Raw genomic sequence first — 19,271 nt, 5'->3', positions numbered from 1 at the left:
TGACAGTTTATGAGATATTGGACTTAGAATGGTCCCAAAAAAGTACTACCAGAGCAAGAGGCCAGTAACAGTTTAAGACTGAATACACAGCAAGGCCTGGATAGTGGGCTAGTGTAATTTTCCTTCACTACTTTACAGAGATGTCAATCACTGCTCACAGAGTGAGTATTAGCACAAAAAAACTGCTAGTAGGTAGTCCTCATTTTACTGGCATGTCAGTTGTTTGATGGCAGCAATGACGTTATGTAGATATTAATCTTATCAGCTATAAACCTAGGTGTTATGGCTTTTTTGTGACTAAAGCCCTGATTAAATTGGAGGGTCTGTACCAAGGAGTTACATCCTTTTAGCTCAAACGATAACTGTCTGTGCTACAATGATGACAGTTTGGGGTTCAAACTATGCTGATGATGCATAGGTGGGGAATTATTACTGTTGTACATAATATTTTTAAATGTTTAAGTCAAGATTTCTCTAAAAGATCTGCTCTAGGAATTATTTCTGGGAAGTTCTGTGACTTATGTTATATAAAATATCAGAACGGATGATCACAGTGGTCCCTTCTGGCCTAAGAATCTATGAAAATAAAAGCGGCAATTTTTAATAGACCATTACAACAGAGCATACTCCAGTATTTTAAAAGCACCACGTTCATATAGACAAGTTAGTGTAAATTCTGCACGAGCCTGTTGTTGGGTACGAAAAAAAGTTGAGCTAATCCTTCACAGAATACCAATGAGTATCTGATATGAGAAACTGGGTGCAAATTATCAACATGACAATTTTGGTATGTTTAAAAAAATATATTTTACTTGAAGTGATGAGTGTTCACAGATGTCCATTTGTAGAAATAATTTGTTTTACAAAGCACCCTGTACAATCAATTTATCAAAACAATTTTACATAAAGGTATTATTAAAATGTTTTACTTTTTTCACTGTGCCTCATAAGATTAAGGTTTGCTCAGCATTCTAGACGCATTGTATAGGTGACTGTTTGCTATTACTGTAGCACCTAGGAGCTCTCGTCATGGACCAGCACCCCCCTGTGTTAGGTGCTGTACAAATAGAATAAAAAGACAATCCCTAGCCCAAAGGGCTTACAATTTATGTACAAGACAAGGAAAAAAGGGAGACAAGGAAACAATGAGACAACATTGGTCACTAGGCTAGGTGGCTTGTGTACTGAGACCACTGCTTAACTGTTATGTTTTTTGCAGGAATCACAGCAAAGGAGATTTGTAAGGGGGACTTTGAAAGAAGATGAGGGGACTTTGCAGATGCTTATGGGGGGGCTCTTCCCAAGTATAAGTCGACAGTCAGCATGGGAGAATCATAGAATCATAGAATATCAGGGTTGGAAGGGAACTCAGGAGGTCATCTAGTCCAATCCCCTGCTCAAAGCAGGACCAATTCCCAAATAAATCATCCCAGTCAGGGCTTTGTCAAGCCTGACCTTAAAAACCTCTAAGGAAGGAGATTCGACCACTTTCCTAGGTAACCCATTCCAGTGCTTCACCACCCTCCTAGTGAAATAGTGTTTCCTAATATCCAATTTAGACCTCCCCCACTGCAACTTGAGACCATTGCTCCTTGCTCTGTTTTCTGCCACCACTGAGAACAGCTGAGCTCCATCCTCTTTGGAACCCCCTTTAAGGTAGTTGAAAGCAGTTATCAAATCCCCCCTCATTCTTCTCGTCAGCAGACTAAACAATCCCAGTTCCCTCAGCCTCTCCTCAGAAGTCATGTGCTCCAACCCCTGAAAATTTTTGTTGCCCTCCACTGGACTCTTTCCAATTTTTCCATATCCTTCTTGTAGTGTGGGGCCCAAAACTGGACACAGTACTCCAGAAGAGGCCTCACCAATGTCGAATAGAGAGAAATGATCACATCCCTCGATCTGCTGACAATATCCCTACTTATACAGCCCAAAATACCATTAGCCTTTTGGCAACAAGGACACACGGTTGACTCATATCCAGCTTCTTGTCCACTGTAACCCCTAAGTTCCTTTCTGCAGAACTGCTTCCTAGCCATTCGGGTCCCTAGTCTGTAACAGTGAATGGGATTCTTCCATCCTAAGTGCAGGACTCTTCACTTGTCCTTGTTGAACCTCATCAGGTTTCTTTTGGCCCAGTCTTCTAATTTGTCTAGGTCCCTCTGTAACTTATCCCTACCCTCCAGTGTTTCTACCACTCCTCCAAGCTTAGTTTCATCTGCAAACTTGCTGAGAGTGCAGTCCACGCCATCCTCCAGATCATTAATGAAGATATTGAAAAAAACCGGACCCAGGACTGAGCCTTGGGGCACTCCGCTTGAAACCGGATGCCAACTAGACTTGGGGCCGTTGATCACTACCCGCTGAGCCTGACGATATAGCCAGCTTTCTATCCATCTTATAGTCTAATCATTCAGCCCATACTTCTTTAACTTGCCTGCAAGAATACTGTGGGAGACTGTATCAAAAGCTTTGCTAAAGTCAAGGAATAACACATCCACTGCTTTCCCCTCATCCACAGACCCAGTTATCTCCTCATAGAAGGCAATTAGGTTAGTCAGGCATGACTTGCCCTTGGTGAATCCATGATGACTGTCCTGATCACTTTCCTCTCCTCTAAGTGCTTCAGAATTGACTCCTTGAGGACCTGCTCCATGATTTTTTCAGGGACTGAGGTGAGACTGACTGGCCTGTAGTTCCCTGGATCCTCCTTCTTCCTTTTTTTAAAGATGGGCACTAAAGTAGGTTTTTTCCAGTCATCCAGGACCTTCCTCATTTGCCGTGAGTTTTCAAATATAATGGCCAAAGGCTGTGCAAGCACATCCGCCAACTTCTTTAGCACCCTTGGATGCTGCGCATCCGGCCCCATGGATTTTTGCTCGTCCAGTTTTTCTGAATAGTCTCGAACCACTTCTTTCTCCACAGAGGGCTGGTCACCTTCTCCCCATACTGTGCGGTCCAGTGCAGCAGTCTGGGAGCTGACCTTGTTTGTGAAGACAGAGACAAAAAAATCATTGAATACATTAGCTTTTTCCACATCCTCTGTCACTAGGTTGCCTCTCTCATTCAGTAAGGGGCCCACACTTTCCTTGACTTTCTTCCTGTTGCTAACATACCTGAAGAAATCCTTCTTCTTACTTTTAACATCTCTTGCTAGCTACAACTCCAAGTGTGATTTGGCCTTCCTGGTTTCACTCCTGCATGCCTGAACAATATTTTTATACTCCTCCCTGGTCATTTGTCCAATCTTCCAGTAACACAAAGGTGCTTGTTTAAAAATTTAACAACTGGATGTGTTATGGGCCAATCAGAGGCTGGAGTTGACATTTCAATAGTGAATGAAAAAAAGGATGCCTAGGTTGGGGTAGGCCATGAAGGAGCTAGGAAGTGAAGTTGCACTAGAGAACGGAGGGGCGCCGAGAGAGGTGACATGGTCAAATTAGCGGGCAGGGGAATCTTTGCAGCAGCACCTTGAATGGATAAGAGCAGAACAAAACTGTATTAAAAGTTACATGGTGCATTAAGACGATTACCTTCTGCTTTTTCAAAGCTGCCTCAAGTGATTCAAGCTGAACCTGTCTTTGTTGTCTTTAGTCTTTTTTAAGCTTGTCTAGTTGACTAGAGGGAATAGTCCCCTGCTGCCCTTGGCTCCAGGCTGATTTTTCTGAGGAGGGGACGTGGAATTGATATGTTTACTGTTGAGAAGGGAGCCAGGCCAGTTCTCAGGGAACGAGAACTCCCAGCATCTTCCCAGTACAACCCAGGCTGCTGCCCTGTCCCAGTCTCTGTTCCCCTGGGACCCTGCATGTTTGACTCTAGAGCAGGCAGGGAGCAGCAGCTGAGGCAGAGGACAGCCTGGGCTGGGCAGATGCTAGGAACAGAGCATCAGAGGCTTCTACTGGTTCTCTCCTCAGCAGCAAACAATCAGTCCCCACCTGCACCCTGAGACAGCAGCCTGGAGCCAAGGGCAGTGCCGAGAGGGGGTTTCTCTTTTTCCTCTTCCTGGGGTGAGCAGGGACTTTTGGGTGTTTCTAGCAGAGCAGTTGGAACTGAACTGGGGAATGTAAAACAATTCAAAAGTAAACAGGCAGGAATTATTGGAACTCTTTCCTCCCGGTCATAGAAAGAAATGGCTTTTTGGCTTTTCATGATACGAGAGTCACGTTCATTCACTGTTCAGAACCAATGTGCACAGAAGCCTATTGTGTTTCATTTCTTAGGTTCTTCTGCCATCGTGTAGCCATTTCCTTCTCCTCCTTTCTGTCCAAAGCACAGAGCTCAGTTCCTCCAGTGAGAGAAGGACATCTTTCTTCTTTCCTTCCTCAACAGCCCCCTTCCTTGGAGAGCCCTTTGCTGGGATCTGGGTGGGGAACAGCTGTTTCTGAGGATCAATTTCAGTCCATATCATTAATTTCAGTCCATATCTGGTGTTGATCTATAGATTTTACAGCCAGACTAGATCACTAGGTACCTCTGCTCTGACCTGATTTAGAACAGAGTCCAAGAATTTTACCCAGTGACTCCTACATCCACCCCAAGATCTTCTGGCTGAAGGAGGAGGGTTCATTCAGAAAGTTATCGTGTTTGGATGTAAAGGTGTGAAATGATGGGGAAATTGGCCCCTTGTTCAAGTTTAAATTTTTTAACTTCTACATCTAGACCAGGGTGGCCAACCTGAGCCTGAGAAGGAGCCAGAATTTCCCAATGTAACTGCCAAAAGTGCACCTTTGTATGCAACTGCTGAGTCAATTGTGAACATTCCTACCATTATCATTATCCCCTTGAAATAATGATGGTGATGGACACTTGGCTCTATATCCCAGTGTGCCCTGGACATCTACAGGCTACATTAGCCAATCCAACCATTCGGCACTTGCAGATGGGCACCTCTGTTTTGTGCCTGATCCTTGTATAGCTATGAAAGGATGATAGATGGCGATATTTCCCCATCTTCTTAACCAGCACTAATACCAGGCCAGGCTAGAGCTGGGAAAAGAGAGAGAGAAGCAGGTTTACCCTATTGTATTTGTCTTGCTTTTTCTTGACTAGTTTCTCCTCTACACCAACTTGCTCATTTCCTTTATGAGCCTGACTAGCTCAGTTGGTAGAGCATTAGATTTTTAATCTGAGGGTTCAAATTCCTGGTCAGGTACTAAACTTTCCACTAAGATCTTAAAAATTTGTCTTTCTGGAGTCTTCTTTGATGTTACTTTTTCTCTTCAGGATTTTGCCTTTCCTAGGAAGGGCCCTCGTGTGTGTGGGATTGAAGGGCAGCTTCCTGACATCCCCTCTGTCCTTGCAGGCTGGAGGAATAAAGGCCTCTGGACATATAGCATGTTCCTTCCCTGCACACACACACGAACACACAGAATATCCCTCAGGAATTAGAATCACCTGCTGCCTTCCCCTGTCCTGCTGGATCCCCAAATGAGGATGCTCTTCAGCCTAAATCCATGTCCCCTCTTTTCCTAGTGCCTCTCAGTCCCAACCCACAGCCCCTCCTATGCTCACTGCTCCTCACTCCCAACCAGAGTCTACTCCTTTTCACTCTTCTCCTCAGTCCCAACCCACAGCCCCTCCTATTCCCAGTGCCCTGAATCCCAACCCACAGGCCCCTCCTCCTCAAGCTGCTTCTCAATCCCAACCCACAGCCCCTCCTTCCCTCCAGCAGCAGGTGCTTCAGACCCCCTCAAGATTTTCTTGCAAGGTTTCATGTATGAGTCTCCATGTGGATTTTACAGTATGTTGGAAATAGGTTGGATTGCTTGCCGAAATGATCACTTCTGGCTGGTATTGGATTCCCAGTCTCTTTGTTATTAGGGGAGGAGAAATAAAGGGCTGTTATCCTTGTTGTGTGAATCGAGGGCAGCAGAACTGTGCTTGGCAGACCCCAACTGAGGGATTCACCCTCAATTCAATATCACTTGCTAGGCAGGGGACATGGGTTCCAAAGCCAAGTGGGCTGGGGTCTGGGTTCTAATACTAAAATTTAGATGTTAAATCAACTTTAGGACAGAGTGGCTGTGGAGGGATGAGTGAGTCCCTAAACAACATAGTGAGTACAGTGCCTTCTTATTTTCCCCCTTTTCCACCCAGGATGGGAGGGGAATTCTACAGAGGCACCTCTGGGCTTGCACTAAGGACAACAGCTGTGCGTGGGGTGCAGAGAGGGAATGGCTCATGTTAAAGTACTTTTGGTATCTTTTCCTCGTGGTTTATGTTTATGTGTTGGGGCTGCTGATGTGACTTCTACTAACCCTGGGCTTACATTGCAATGTAGACATACTCTGAGAGGGCATCTATACTGTGATAAAAGCCCTGTGGCCCAGCTAGCTGGGATGATCTGATTTGGACGCCTAGGGCTCAGGTTGTGAGGCTAAAAACTGCAGTGTAGACATTTGAGCTCAGACTGGAGTCCAGGCTCGGAGACCCTCACTCCTCGTGGGATCTCGGAGGCTGGGATTAAGCCCAAGTGTCTACACTGTAATTTTATAACCCTGCAGCACAAGCCCCACAAGCCTGAATCAATTGACCCAGGGTTTGAGAATAGTGACTTGGGGGTGTTAATGGCAGTGTAAACATAATGCTAGGCTATGTCCACACTGCAATGAAACACCCAGGGCTGCCCCATGCCAGTTCAGGCTCCCGAGGCTTTGGTCATGGGGTGGTAAATTTGCAGTGTAGATGTCTCAGCTCAGGCTCAATACTGGGCTGTGGGACCCCACAAGGCTGGGAGGGAGTTTAGCAAGAGAAAAAGGTAAAACAGCAGTGGACTATTACCCTGGACTCAATGGCATTTCTCCATTGGTCTGTTTGCTTTGGGTCAGGGACAATAACACATCCTGCTGCATTTGTAATTTCAAAGGGTGGTTTAGGATTTTCATTCCCACACACAGTGCACAAAGCAGGACTCAACCCTCAGTGCAAACTAAATGAGCTGCCCACAGATTCTGGCAGCCACAATGAGCCATTTGGTGTGAGAGCTCAGACCTGCCCCTGTCCCAGAGGGAGGGGGTCATCTGCTGGGGCTTAGAACACTCATCTACCAGCTCCTACCTCCCAAACTTTAAGTAACTCTGTTATCAGTGCCTGTGAGTGTAATTTAAACCATAAAAACAGCCACACTGGGCTAGACCAAAGGTCCACCTAGCTCTGAATATTGTCCTCTGACACTAGCCAATACCAGGTGCCCCAACAACCACTCCCCAAGGCACCACTAGGAGTTGAACCCAGGATCTCCTGTTTACAAAACAGATGCTTTAACCAACTTAGCCATGGTGCTTGCCTGTGGTTAAAGTACCATCTCTGTCCACACCTGACTCCCTGCCATCCCTATCGGGGCCTGACAAGCTTTGCTTGTGTTTGGATTCTGCAAAGCAGAGGAACAGGTGAGGTTTTCCTTGCAAGCTGTGTGTATAAGAGAATCTTTGGCCACGTCTGCACTACAAAGTTATTTCAGCAGAATTATATTGCTCAGGCGTGTGAAAAATGCACAACGCTCCCTCAGTCAGTAGTTTGTGGCTGGTGCACACACTGCAAAGCCACGTCTGGCAACAAAACTGCCCTGTTTTGGTGACAAAATAAAATAACCACTACAAGAGGCCTAGAGCTTCTTGCAGTGACAGAGTGTCAGTGTGGATGCTGCCGTTCATTATATCACCATAACTGGCCTCCACCAGTATCCCACAATGCCCTCTGTGAACTCACCTGCTCGGCATTCCTGCTAGAGAGGCTGGGCCCCTCCCCTTTCATCGCTCTGGGAAGTTCTGACAGCTGAGCCTGCTGCTCTGGTCCGGCAGCCAGGAGCACATCTCTGCCATAGAATGCTGCTCCCTCCCGCACTGTGAACACAGAGCAGGGTGGCAGGAACTTCCTTTCATTGGGGGGGCCACGGAGTCCAAACTGTGATGCCCCCATGACACCCCTTCCCTCGAGGGGGCTCTTACCTTCTAAACAGGGATGTCTGTTTTCTAGTAAAATCACTAAAAGGGAAGGAGAAAACTCGAAAGAGGTTCCTCCTGGCGCTCACGTACATGAACCCAAATACGCTCTCAGTCCTCAAAGAGAGACCTGGAGAAGGAGACTTGCTGAAGCAAAGCCACAGGGGTCTCTGAGGTTTCTCTGGCCCCTTGCCCCTGTCCTGCCTGGCTGATGTTAGCATCTCTCTGTGAGGTCACCACCTCCCCACCACCTTTGACCAATAGTCTGAGGTCCTGCAAAAGGTCTTGTGATGTCACTGCCACACCCCTCCCTTGCTTTGCTAATATCCTGCCCTTGCCCAGGCTCTTTGGAGGTTTGAACTACTCCCTGTGGATCACCCCACTCAAGGAGCATTTGTTCTAGGAAGCAAGCCGGCTAGACAGTAAAACATCAGATGCTGCTCCCAATGCTATACTCAGTTTTTCAGAAATTAATCGACTTTACGGTCAGAAGAGACCATTAGAGCATTTAATCTGCATATCCACAGGCCTCCTGTATGACACAATAGCTACTTTTGGGGAAAACACATTCCAGAAAGGCATCCAGTCTTCATTAAATGACATCAGGAGATGGCGAATCGACCAATTTCCTTAGTAGCTTGTTCCTGTGGTGAATCATCCTCGCTGTTGACTATTTGTGTCTTATTTGTAATCTGAATTTGTCTCTTTTCACCTTCAAGCCATTGGGTCTTGTTATGCCTTTCTCTGCTCGATTAAGAGCCCTTTAAAGCCCAATCTTTTCTCTCCATTAAGGCACTTCAATACTTCAGTGAAGTCATCTTTCAATCTTCTTTTGATAAACTGAACAGGTTGAGCTCTTTCAATAGCTCACTAGAAGGCATTTTTCTCCAGCCCTCAGAACATTTGGCAGCTCTTTGCTGCCCCAGCTCCATTTTCATAGAATCATAGAATATCAGAGTTGGAAGGGACCTCAGGAGGTCATCTAGTCCAACCCCCTGCTCAAAGCAGGACCAATTTCCAACTAAATCATCCCAGCCAGGGATTTGTCAATCCTGACCTTAAAAACCTCTGAGGAAGGAGATTCCACCACCTCCCTAGGAGATTCCACCACCTCCCTAGCACCCATTCCAGTGCTTCATCACTCTCCGAGTGAAAAAGTTTTTCCTGATATCCAACCTAAACCTCCCCCACTGCAACTTGAGACCATTACTCCTTGTTCTCTCATCTGTTACCACTGAGAAGAGACTAGATCCATCCTTTTTGGAACCCCCCTTCAGGTAGTTGAAAGCAGCAATCAAATCTCCCCTCATTCTTCTCTTCTGCAGACTAAACAATCCAAGTTCCCTCATCCTCTTCTCATAAGTTATGTGCTCCAGCCCCCTAATCATTTTTGTTGTCCTTCGCTGGACTCTTTCCAATTTTTCCATATCCTTCTTGTAGTGTGGGGCCCAAAACTGGACACAGTACTCCAGATGAGGCCTCACCAATGTCGAATAGAGGGGAATGATCACATCCTCGATCTGCAGGCAATGCCCCTATTTATACAGCCCAAATGCCGTTAGCCTTCTTGGCAACAAGGGCACACTGTTGATTCATATCCAGCTTCTCATCCACTGCAACCCCTAGGTCCTTTTCTGCAGAACTGCTTCCTAGCCATTCGGTCCTTAGTCTGTAACAGTGAATGGGATTCTTCCATCCTAAGTGCAGGACTCTTCACTTGTCCTTGTTGAACCTCATTAGGTTTCTTTTGGCCCAGTCCTCTAATTTGTCTAGGTCCCTCTTTATCCTATCCCTACCCTCCAGAGTATCTACCACTCCTCCAAACTTAGTTTCATCTGCAAACTTGTTGAGAGTGCAGTGCACGCCATCTTCCAGATAATTAATGAAGATATTGAACAAAACCAGCCCCAGGACCAACCCTTGGGGTACTCCGCATGAAACCGGCTGCCAACTAGACATGGAGCTGTTGATCACTACCTGCTGAGCCCGACGATCTAGCCAGCTTTCTATCCATCTTATAGTCCAATCATCCAGCCCATACTTCTTTAACTTGCTGGCGAGAATACTATGGGAGACCATATAAAAAACTTTGCTAGAGTCAAGGAATAACACATCCACTGCTTTCCCTTCATCCACATACCCAGTTATCTCCTCATAGAAGACAATTAAGTTAGTCAGGCATGACTTGCCCTTGGTGAATCTGTGCTGACTGTTCCTGATCACTTTCCTCTCCTCTAAGTGCTTCAGAATTGATTCCTTGAGGACCTGCTCCATGATTTTTCCAGGAACTGAGGTGAGGCTGACTGGCCTGTAGTTCCCTGGATCCTGCTTCTTCACTTTTTTAAAGATGGGTACTACATTAGCCTTTCTCCAGTCATCCGGGACCTCCCTCATTTGCCATGAGTTTTCAAAGATATTGGCCAATGGCTCTGCAATCACATTCGCCAACTCCTTTAGCACCCTTGGGTGCAGCGCATCCGGCCCCATGGACTTGTGCTCGTCCAGTTTTTCTGAATAGTCTCGAACCACTTCTTTCTCCACAGAGGGCTGGTCACCTTCTCCCCATGCTGTGCTGCCCAGTGCTGCAGTCTGGGAGCTGACCTTGTTTGTGAAGACAGAGACAAAAAAATCATTGAATATATTAGCTTTTTCCACATCCTCTGTCACTAGGTTGCCTCTCTCATTCAGCAAGGGGCCCACACTTTCCTTGACTTTCTTCTTGTTGCTAACATACCTGAAGAAACCCTTCTTGTTACTCTTAACACCTCTTGCTAGCTGCAACTCCCAAGTATGATTTGGTCTTCCTGGGTTCACTCCTGCATGCCTGAACAATATTTTTATACTCCTCCCTGGTCATTTGTCCAATCTTCCAGTAACACAAAGGTGCTTGTTTAAAAATTTAACAACTGGATGTGTTATGGGCCAATCAGAAGCTGGAGTTGACATTTCAATAGTGAATGAAAAAAAGGATGCCTAGGTTGGGGTAGGCCATGAAGGAGCTAGGAAGTGAAGTTGCATTAGAGAATGGAGGGGCGCCGAGAGAGGTGACATGGTCAAATTAGCGGGCAGGGGAAGGTTTGCAGCAGCACTATGAATGGATATGAGCAGAACAAAACTGTATTAAAAGTTACATGGTGCATTAAGACGATTACCTTCTGCTTCTTCAAAGCTGCCTCAAGTGATTCAAGCTGAACCTGTCTTTGCTGTCTTTAGTCTTTTTTAAGCTTGTCTAGTTGACTTTCAAGCTCTTGAATCTTCTGAAAGGCCCTTGTGAAAGGCCTTCTTTCCATTCTTCCACAACCCAGCTTATTTTATATCTGCTTTTTTCCTTAATACAAAGTGTAGATCACTGAACCTGAAACACAAGGAGAACATTACTGCAGCTGATTTTTAAAAGGCTTAGGTTTCAAAATTTTGATTTTTATTAGTTGAATGCAATAAAGACTATGGATTTAAAAATTACTCCTCACTTTCATAATAATTAAGACAGGGCTAGAAAAAATTTTACCCTATGAAACTGTTACAGTGTTGGCTCACATTCTGGTCTCTGGAACCATGGTTAGCAATTTCTAGCTGGAGCATAACTTCTAATTTGACATTCTGATTCCTTAGGCTGTGTCTATCTTCACTCAAGTATCAGAGGAGTAGCCATTTTAGTCTGGATCTGTAAAAGCAGCAAAGAATCCTGTAGACTAACACATGTTTTGGAGCGTGAGCTTTCGTGGGTGAATACCCACTTCATCAGATACAAAATCTCCATCAAGCATTCTCAAAACTACAATACCCGCATGAGAAAATAAGGAAACAAATCAACAGAGCCAGACGTGTACCCAGAAGCCTCCTACTGCAAGACAAACCCAAGAAAGAAACCAACAGGACTCCACTGGCCATCATACAGTCCCCAGCTAAAACCCCTCCAACGCATCATCAGGGATCTACAACCCATCCTGGACAACGATCCCATACTTTCACAGGCTTGGGTGGCAGGCCAGTCCTCGCCCACAGACAACCTGCCAACCTGAAACATTTTCTCACCAGTAACTGCACACCGCACCATAGGAACTCTAGCTCAGGAAGCAATCCATGCAAGAAACCTCGATGCCAACTCTGCCCACATATCTACACCAGTGACACCATCACAGGACCTAACCAGATCAGCCACATCATCACTGGTTCATTCACCTGCACGCCCACCAATGTAATATACGCCATCATATGCCAACAATGCCCCTCTGCTATGTACATTGGCCAAACTGGACAGTCGCTACGGAAAAGGATAAACGGACACAAATCAGATATTAGGAATGGCAATATACAAAAACCTGTAGGAGAACACTTCAGCCTCCCTGGTCACACTATAGCAGACCTTAAGGTGGCCATCCTGCAGCAAAAAAACTTCAGGACCAGACTTCAAAGAGAAACTGCTGAGCTTCAGTTCATCTGCAAATTTGACGCCATCAGCTCAGGATTAAACAAAGACTGTGAATGGCTGGCCAACTACAAAACCAGTTTCTCCTCTCTTGGATTTCACACCTCAACTGCTAGAACAGGGCCTCTCCTCCCTGATTGATCTAACCTCATTATCTCTAGCTTGCTTACATATATATACCTGCCCCTGGAAATTTCCACTACATGCATCTGATGAAGTGGGTATTCACCCACGAAAGCTCATGCATCAAAATGTCTGCTGGTCTATAAGGTGCCACAGGATTCTTTGCTGCTTTATCTACACTAGAGATCTTACAGCAGCACAGCTATACCGCTGCAGCGCAGTCCACATTGGCAGTTTTGTTAGCAAAACTTATGTAGGTCAGGGGGATGTTTTCCTTCACACCCCTGACCATCAAAAGTTTTACTGACAAAAGTGCTAGTGTAGACATAGGCAAGTGACTTCCATCTCCTACAGGGATAATTTTTACCCTACTGGTCCCACACTTGAGATGCATTTCAGAAAGATGCCTCCTACTATGTTGTTTTTATGATCACACAAAAACAATTTGTTAAAGATCTTTCCATTGATGTGTTCCTATGCATGCAAAACATCAACACACGTGTTCACGCTGAAAGCCTCGCTTTCTCTGCTGAGAAAAGTTATACCTTCATTTTAGGTGTCTGCTGTGCTTTTCTCTTTACAAATTTTACAGTTTTGGGGAAGCAAAATAGCTGAGTTTGTAAGCACTGTTTCTGCCAGCATGGGGCAAGCACTCAAATGTAAACATGAATTCAACTGCTGCATATATTGACGCAGCTATAGGATGACGTGTTTCTTCAAGCAGAACTGTATTTTGATGTAATGACAAATAAATTAATCAGATTTTTGAGATTATTAAGAGAGAAAAAGTGTATTAGTTATGAAGCACTGCAAACAATTGCCAGGAAATCAGATATAGATTTTTTTTGGTGAGAAGTTATTGTACTACCAAATGAAAATAAGCACTTAGGTCTGGTGTACACTGAAAAAGTTAGGCTGATGAATCTGTCTTCTGTCAACCTAGTTGTGCATGTGTTTACACTTAAATGTCTCTCTCACTGATGTAAGTGCCCCATTACAGCAACACAGTAACACCACCTCCCCAAGTGGCATTGAACCATGGTCAATGTACCCAGGTCAGTGCAGCACAAGTATTGATACTGCATTACCTTTGTCAGCCCTAACAATCCTCCAGCAGCTGTCCCACAGTGCCTGACACTGACTGCTCTAGTCACAACTGCAAACTCCATTGTCCAGGGATCACAGAGACCAGAATGCCCCTTTCCTTGTTAAAGTTCCACAACTTTTTTTCTTGACTGTCTCCCTAGCAATTCTCCATTCCTGTGTGCAACTGTCTAGCTGAACATGCTGTCCACATGCACTCCCGCTTGGAGTAAACTGGAGATAGTGGATCTGCTGGGCCTCTGGGAAGAAGAGGCTGTGCAAGCACAGCTATGGACCAGCCACAGAAACGTGGACACCTCTGAGCAGATTGCATGGGGGATGCAGGAGAAGAGGGGCGACAGGGACTAGCAGCAGTGCCATGACAGGGCCAGCTTTAGGAAGTGTGGGGCCCAATTTGAACAGTTTTAACAGGCCCCCGGAAGGGAGAACTAAAAAAAACCCACATGTAAAAAAACATGTGGGGCTTGTACTGACTGGACAGTGCTCCGAGTCTTTGACGGCACTTCAGCGATGGATCCTTCACTCACTCCAGGTCCTTGGTGGCCCTGAAGGACCTGCCACCAAAGACCCAGTGCGAGCAAGTGAAGGACCCACCGCCAAAGTGCCGCCGAAGACCCAGAGCAAGCGAAAAACCCGTCACCGAAGTGCCACTGAAGACCCAGAGCGCCGCCAGGTGAGTAAAGCAGAGCATGGTCAACCATTACCTTAAGAGAGGACCAGGAGAGCTGGACTGTGGGGTTGAAAGGCTCTGGTCGGGACAGCGGGGCTGCAGGGATGCAGAGCTCAGGCCAGGGTAGCAGGACCAAGGGGTTTCAGGGCTCCAGCCGGGAGATCAGGGATGCGGTTCTCTGGTCGGGGTGGCAGGGCCGTGGGGCTCCGGCTGGGAGAGCGGCGCTGCGGACATGCGGAGCTCAAGCCGGGATAGCGAGGCCATGGGGTTGCGGGGATCCGGCTGGGAGATTGGGGATGCGGGGTTGCTGGGTTCTGGCCGGGGGGAGCGGGACCAAAAGGCAAAAGCTGACTTTAACATTGTTTCAGTCTGTGTGTTACTTGACATTGTGTATTCAGTGTCTCCATAGGAGGGAAGGGCTATGTATAGACAGAAATTTGCCTGGGCATCAGTAGAAAATGTTAAGTAAAATTTTCTTTAAAAATTTAAACCTCCCACTTTGTCATCTTGTGTCATCATTTTTATTTCTTAGCTTTCAGCTATTTAAGTGAACTCTAAAACTTTTATACTGACTGTTTACTATCTGCCGTTGTATCTCTCTAATCTCCTTCATAGCCATCATTGACTTTTTTCCATTTTAATACTATCCCATAGTATCAGAGACAGTGAGAAAAGTAGCAAATAAAGAAATATGACTGTCTATTTCTATAGAGAATGATCGATATACATGCATCTGTCTCACATAGAGAGATGTGATGTATACCCTGCAGGGTCAGGCCCCACCCCCCCCGGCCCAGTCTGCACACGTGGGGCCCCCTCAGCACCCCCAGCCCCTGCCCCATCTGCTCCGTGCTCCTTAGGGACCTGACATCCCCCTCAGCCCCCAGCCTGCCCTGTCCCTGGGCCCATTCAGCTCCCCCGGCCCCCTCCCCCAGCCCTGCCCTGCACCCATGGGGACCCCTCAGTCCTGCTCCCCAAACTCCCCGTAGTTCACCCCCAACCTCCCCTTTACCCCCAAATCCCCCTCCCCCACCCTCTCCTCTCTGTGTGGCCTTTCCCTTTGCTCTGCCAATGTGCTGCCTCCCTGAGCGTCATCCTCCCACCCCACCCCCATCAACTCCAACCCATTTCTCCAGCACTGGGCCCCATGTCCCTGTCACTCCACCGCCCCCTCCATCCCCAGTGTGCGAGTTCCTCATCTCCACTCTCTGCTCCCCCCAACCTGTCTGGTTCCCCTTTTCAGCCCCCATGGGGCCCTCCAACTCGCCCTACCCGTCCTCTCTGGGGTCTCTAAATCCCCATTCCCACAGTGCACCTTGGTAACCCTACCCTCCTCTACCCTTAATCCCCCTAGTCCCTTACCTTGGGTCCTCTTGGACACCCAAACCCACAGGCCGGCCCCCCACATATACCCCAGTCACTCATTCACACACTGAGCCAGTCCCTTGGGGCTCCACCGCCCACCAAACTTCTCCATCCATGAGCCCGGGAAAGCAGGGGGCAAGGTCCCAGTTTGGCTGAGCTTGGTGTGGGTTTGTGCCGGGCTCACAAAGGGGGTTTGCTCCCTTGGGATGGGATGTGGTTTTTGGCCAAAGGTGACATGGTTTGATAGCCCTGTGGATGCCATGTGGTGTCTGGAGTGGGGTGTGTGTGTTCCCATGATGCCCCTTCCCTTCTGCCTGCAGAGCTGAGGAAAGACAGGTCTGAGGAGCAGAGCAGGAGTTCTGAGAAGGAGAAGAGCAATATGAAGATGGAGTCTAAGGTGAGACCAGATGACTTCTGTGGATGGAGACATGCTGGGCAGCCCCAAGGTTTGGGGAGATAACCAGGTGTGAGCCAAAGGTGCAGAGAGAGCTGGGGGAGGGTCTCTGTGTCTGTAACATTTCCCTGTCCTCTCTCACAGAAAGGGCCGGCTCCAGACCACAGCACGCCAAGCACGTGCTTGGGGAGGCATGCCGCGGGGGGGATCTCTGCCAGTTGCCGGGAGGGTGGCAGGCGGCTTCTGTGGACCTCCCGCAGGCGTGCCTGCAGAGGGTCCGCTGATCCCACGGCTCCGGTGTAGCATCCGCAGGCACACCTGCGGGAGGTCCACTGGAGCCGCTGGACCACCGGAACCCCCTCAGGGAAGCCTGCGGGGGGTCCACCGGAGCAGTGGGACCGGCGAGCAGCAGAGCACCCCCCGCGGCATGCCGCTGTGCTTGGGGAAGCGAAATTGCTAGAGCTGGCCCTGCTCACAGATGGAGTCCAAGAGGGATAGGAAGGAGAGGATGAGAGCCCCAGTACTAAAGAAAAATAAGGTGCATCCTAGCTGGGCCTGGAGCTCTGTGAGGTTAAGACCAGTGGAAGGGACAAGAGTCCCCTGTGCAGAGTGACTATTTTGGGTTCAGGTGCAGTGCGGTGCTTTCTAATTGTAGCTGTGACAACATCATGCAAAGGGGGATCAGGGCACAGCCCTGGAGCGTGGGCGATGCGAGAAGGAGAGCCTAGCCATCACGGCTGATTGTGATGATAACTTTTGTTTTTTCTTCTTGTGTTGTGTTTGGCATCAAGGGGAAAGAAGTGTGTGTGTGGGAGGTGGAAGAGAAGGGGGGAAAGAGTCCATCCCAGTGGTGAGATGGAAAATGAGTGAAAGCACAAGCATTGTTTATGCCAGGCAAGTCCTGTCCAGTTGGGAGCAGAGCAGCTGTCACTGGCTGTGAGATAAGTGTTCGGTCTGGCTAGGGCTCTGGTCACCACCCCTCTGGCTCCAGGCAGGGACTTCCCATTTGCTGGATGTGGGTTTCTTCGGGGAAAAAGAAAAGAAAAAAAAAAGAAAAAAAATGTCCTGACTAGCTGTGGATTCAAGAGAGATTCACAGATTCATGGACTCTAGGACTGGAAGAGACCTCAAGAGGTCATCGAGTCCAGTCCCCTGCCCTCATGGCAGGACCAAATACTGTCTAGACCACCCCGATAGACATTTATCTAACCTACTCTTAAATATCTCCAGAGATGGAGATTCCACAAGCTCCCTAGGCAGTTTATTCCAATGTTTAATCACCCTGACAGTTAGGAACTTTTTCCTGATGTCCAACCTAAACCTCCCTTGCTGCAGTTTAAGCCCATTGCTTCTTGTTCTATCATTGGAGGCTAAGGTGAACAAGTTTTCTCCCTCCTCCTGATGACACCCTTTTAGATACCTGAAAACTGCTATCATGTCCCCTCTCAGTCTTCTCTTTTCCAAACTAAATAAACCCAATTCTTTCAGCCTTCCTTCATAGGTCACGTTCTCTAGACCTTTAATCATTCTTGTTGCTCTTCTGTGGATCCTCTCCAATTTCTCCACATCTTTCTTGAAATGTGTGCCCAGAACTGGACACAATATTCCAGCTGAGGCCTGACCAGCGCAGAATAGAGCAGAAGAATGACTTCTCGTGTATTGCTCACAACACACCTGTTAATGCATCCCAGAATCGCTTTTGCTTTTTTTGCAACAGCATCACACTCTTGACTCATATTTAGTTTTTTGTCCACTATAGCTCCTAGATCCCTTTCCGCCATACTCCTTCCTAGACAGTCTCTTCCCATTCTGTATATGTGAAACTGATTGTTCCTTCATAAGTGGAGCACTTTGCATTTGTCTTTGTTAAACTTCATCCTGTTTACCTCAGACCATTTCTCCAATTTGTCTGGATCATTTTGAATTTTGACTCTATCCTCCAAAGCAGCTGCAATCCCTCCCAGTTTGGTTTCATCTGCAAACTTAATAAGCTTACTTTCTATGCCAATATCTAAGTCGTTGATGAAGTTATTGAACAGAGCCGGTCCCAAAACAGACCCCTGCGGAACCCCACTCGTGATACCTTTCCAGCAGGATTGGGAACCATTAATAACTACTCTCTGAGTACGGTTGTCCAGATGATGTTGCCATTTGCTGGAGCTGTTCATCTCTCTGGTCAGCAGTGGTGTGTGCTGCCTAGGAGAAGTTTGGATCTTTGAGGGTGACTCCCTGTTCTGAGTTTCATTCCTTTCTCCTAGGTTTCTCTGTCTCTGTCTCTCTTCTCTACTGTGTTGGGCAACCCACACTTAAACTCTCTCTCTTTCTCTCCTTTCATGAAAACCTGTCATGTTCAGTTGCCCGCATCCTCTTCCTATGCCCCCCCACCCAGTCTCCTATGGGCTAGGCTGGGTCTATCTGCCTAGGGGCAGGATCTCTGCCATACTGGGAAGGATGCGTCCTGCCTGCCAGGCTAAGGAGGTTGCTCCTCCCACTCCCTTCTTTCTAGAGAGTTTGGGGAGCCTTCATAGCTGTAACTGGGTCTCAGCATGAGAGGCCAGTCATGTCTCTGGGGCTCTGCGGTCTGAGACTGAGAGGGGTGGGCTCATGGTCATGGTCATGGCTTTGGGCACAGGAGAAATGGGGCTGGGATTAGAGATGTGTGGAACCGCCCTTATCATCCCCTAGTTCCATTACTGCATCACCCAAAAGCCTTGCTCAGGGTCCACACCCAGTACTGGCTTTCCGATGGTGCCACTGGCACCATGGCGCTGGGCCCAGGCTCCAAAGGGGCCCCGGCCTGGCCCCCTCCACTTGCGATGCACCCTGAGGTCCCCCTGCTCACTGGCTCCTCTCCCCTCTACCTCCTTGCCCCTGTCCACTGCTTGCTTCTCTCCACCAGCCAGGCCCAGGGCTCCTCTCTGCCTCCTCCCTCTCACCCACTGCTGCTGCTCACTCCTCAAGCGTCCAGGCCCAGGGCTCCTCTCAGCCTCCTGCCCCCCACCCACTGCCACTGCTCACTCCTCTCAGCTGCGGGTGGTGAAAGCTATAAGGGTAAAAGTCTCCTTTATCGGGCATTAGCTCTCCTAGCTCAGGACATGGGGCTCCTTCCGCTGCCCAGTCTCTCCGAACTACCTGTGTCTTGTGGAAATGAGCCTGCCCCTGTCACAAGGGCGGCTGACAAAGGAGTCTCCTGCCCAGCGTGGCTCTGGCATTGTGATGGAAGCACAGTGCAACAGGGAGTTAATGCCA

At 47.8% G+C, this 19,271-nt stretch overlaps 1 protein-coding gene and 1 non-coding gene across 2 annotated transcripts in view; one reads left to right on the top strand and one right to left on the bottom strand.

The window, feature by feature from the left end:
- The window catches only part of LOC127046670 (zinc finger protein 436-like), a 545,929-nt gene that overhangs the window by 141,935 nt on the left and 384,723 nt on the right, over nucleotides 1-19,271 (top strand). The gene's annotated exons all lie outside the window — the stretch shown is intronic.
- Nucleotides 7,206-7,279, bottom strand: TRNAT-UGU (transfer RNA threonine (anticodon UGU)). The gene has a single exon. It is a non-coding gene; the product is annotated as a tRNA-Thr (tRNA).

Source organism: Gopherus flavomarginatus, chromosome 1 (genome assembly GCF_025201925.1).
Source record: "Gopherus flavomarginatus isolate rGopFla2 chromosome 1, rGopFla2.mat.asm, whole genome shotgun sequence".
NCBI classification, from domain to species: Eukaryota; Metazoa; Chordata; order Testudines; family Testudinidae; genus Gopherus; species Gopherus flavomarginatus.
This window is presented reverse-complemented; position numbering and strand designations above follow the sequence as displayed.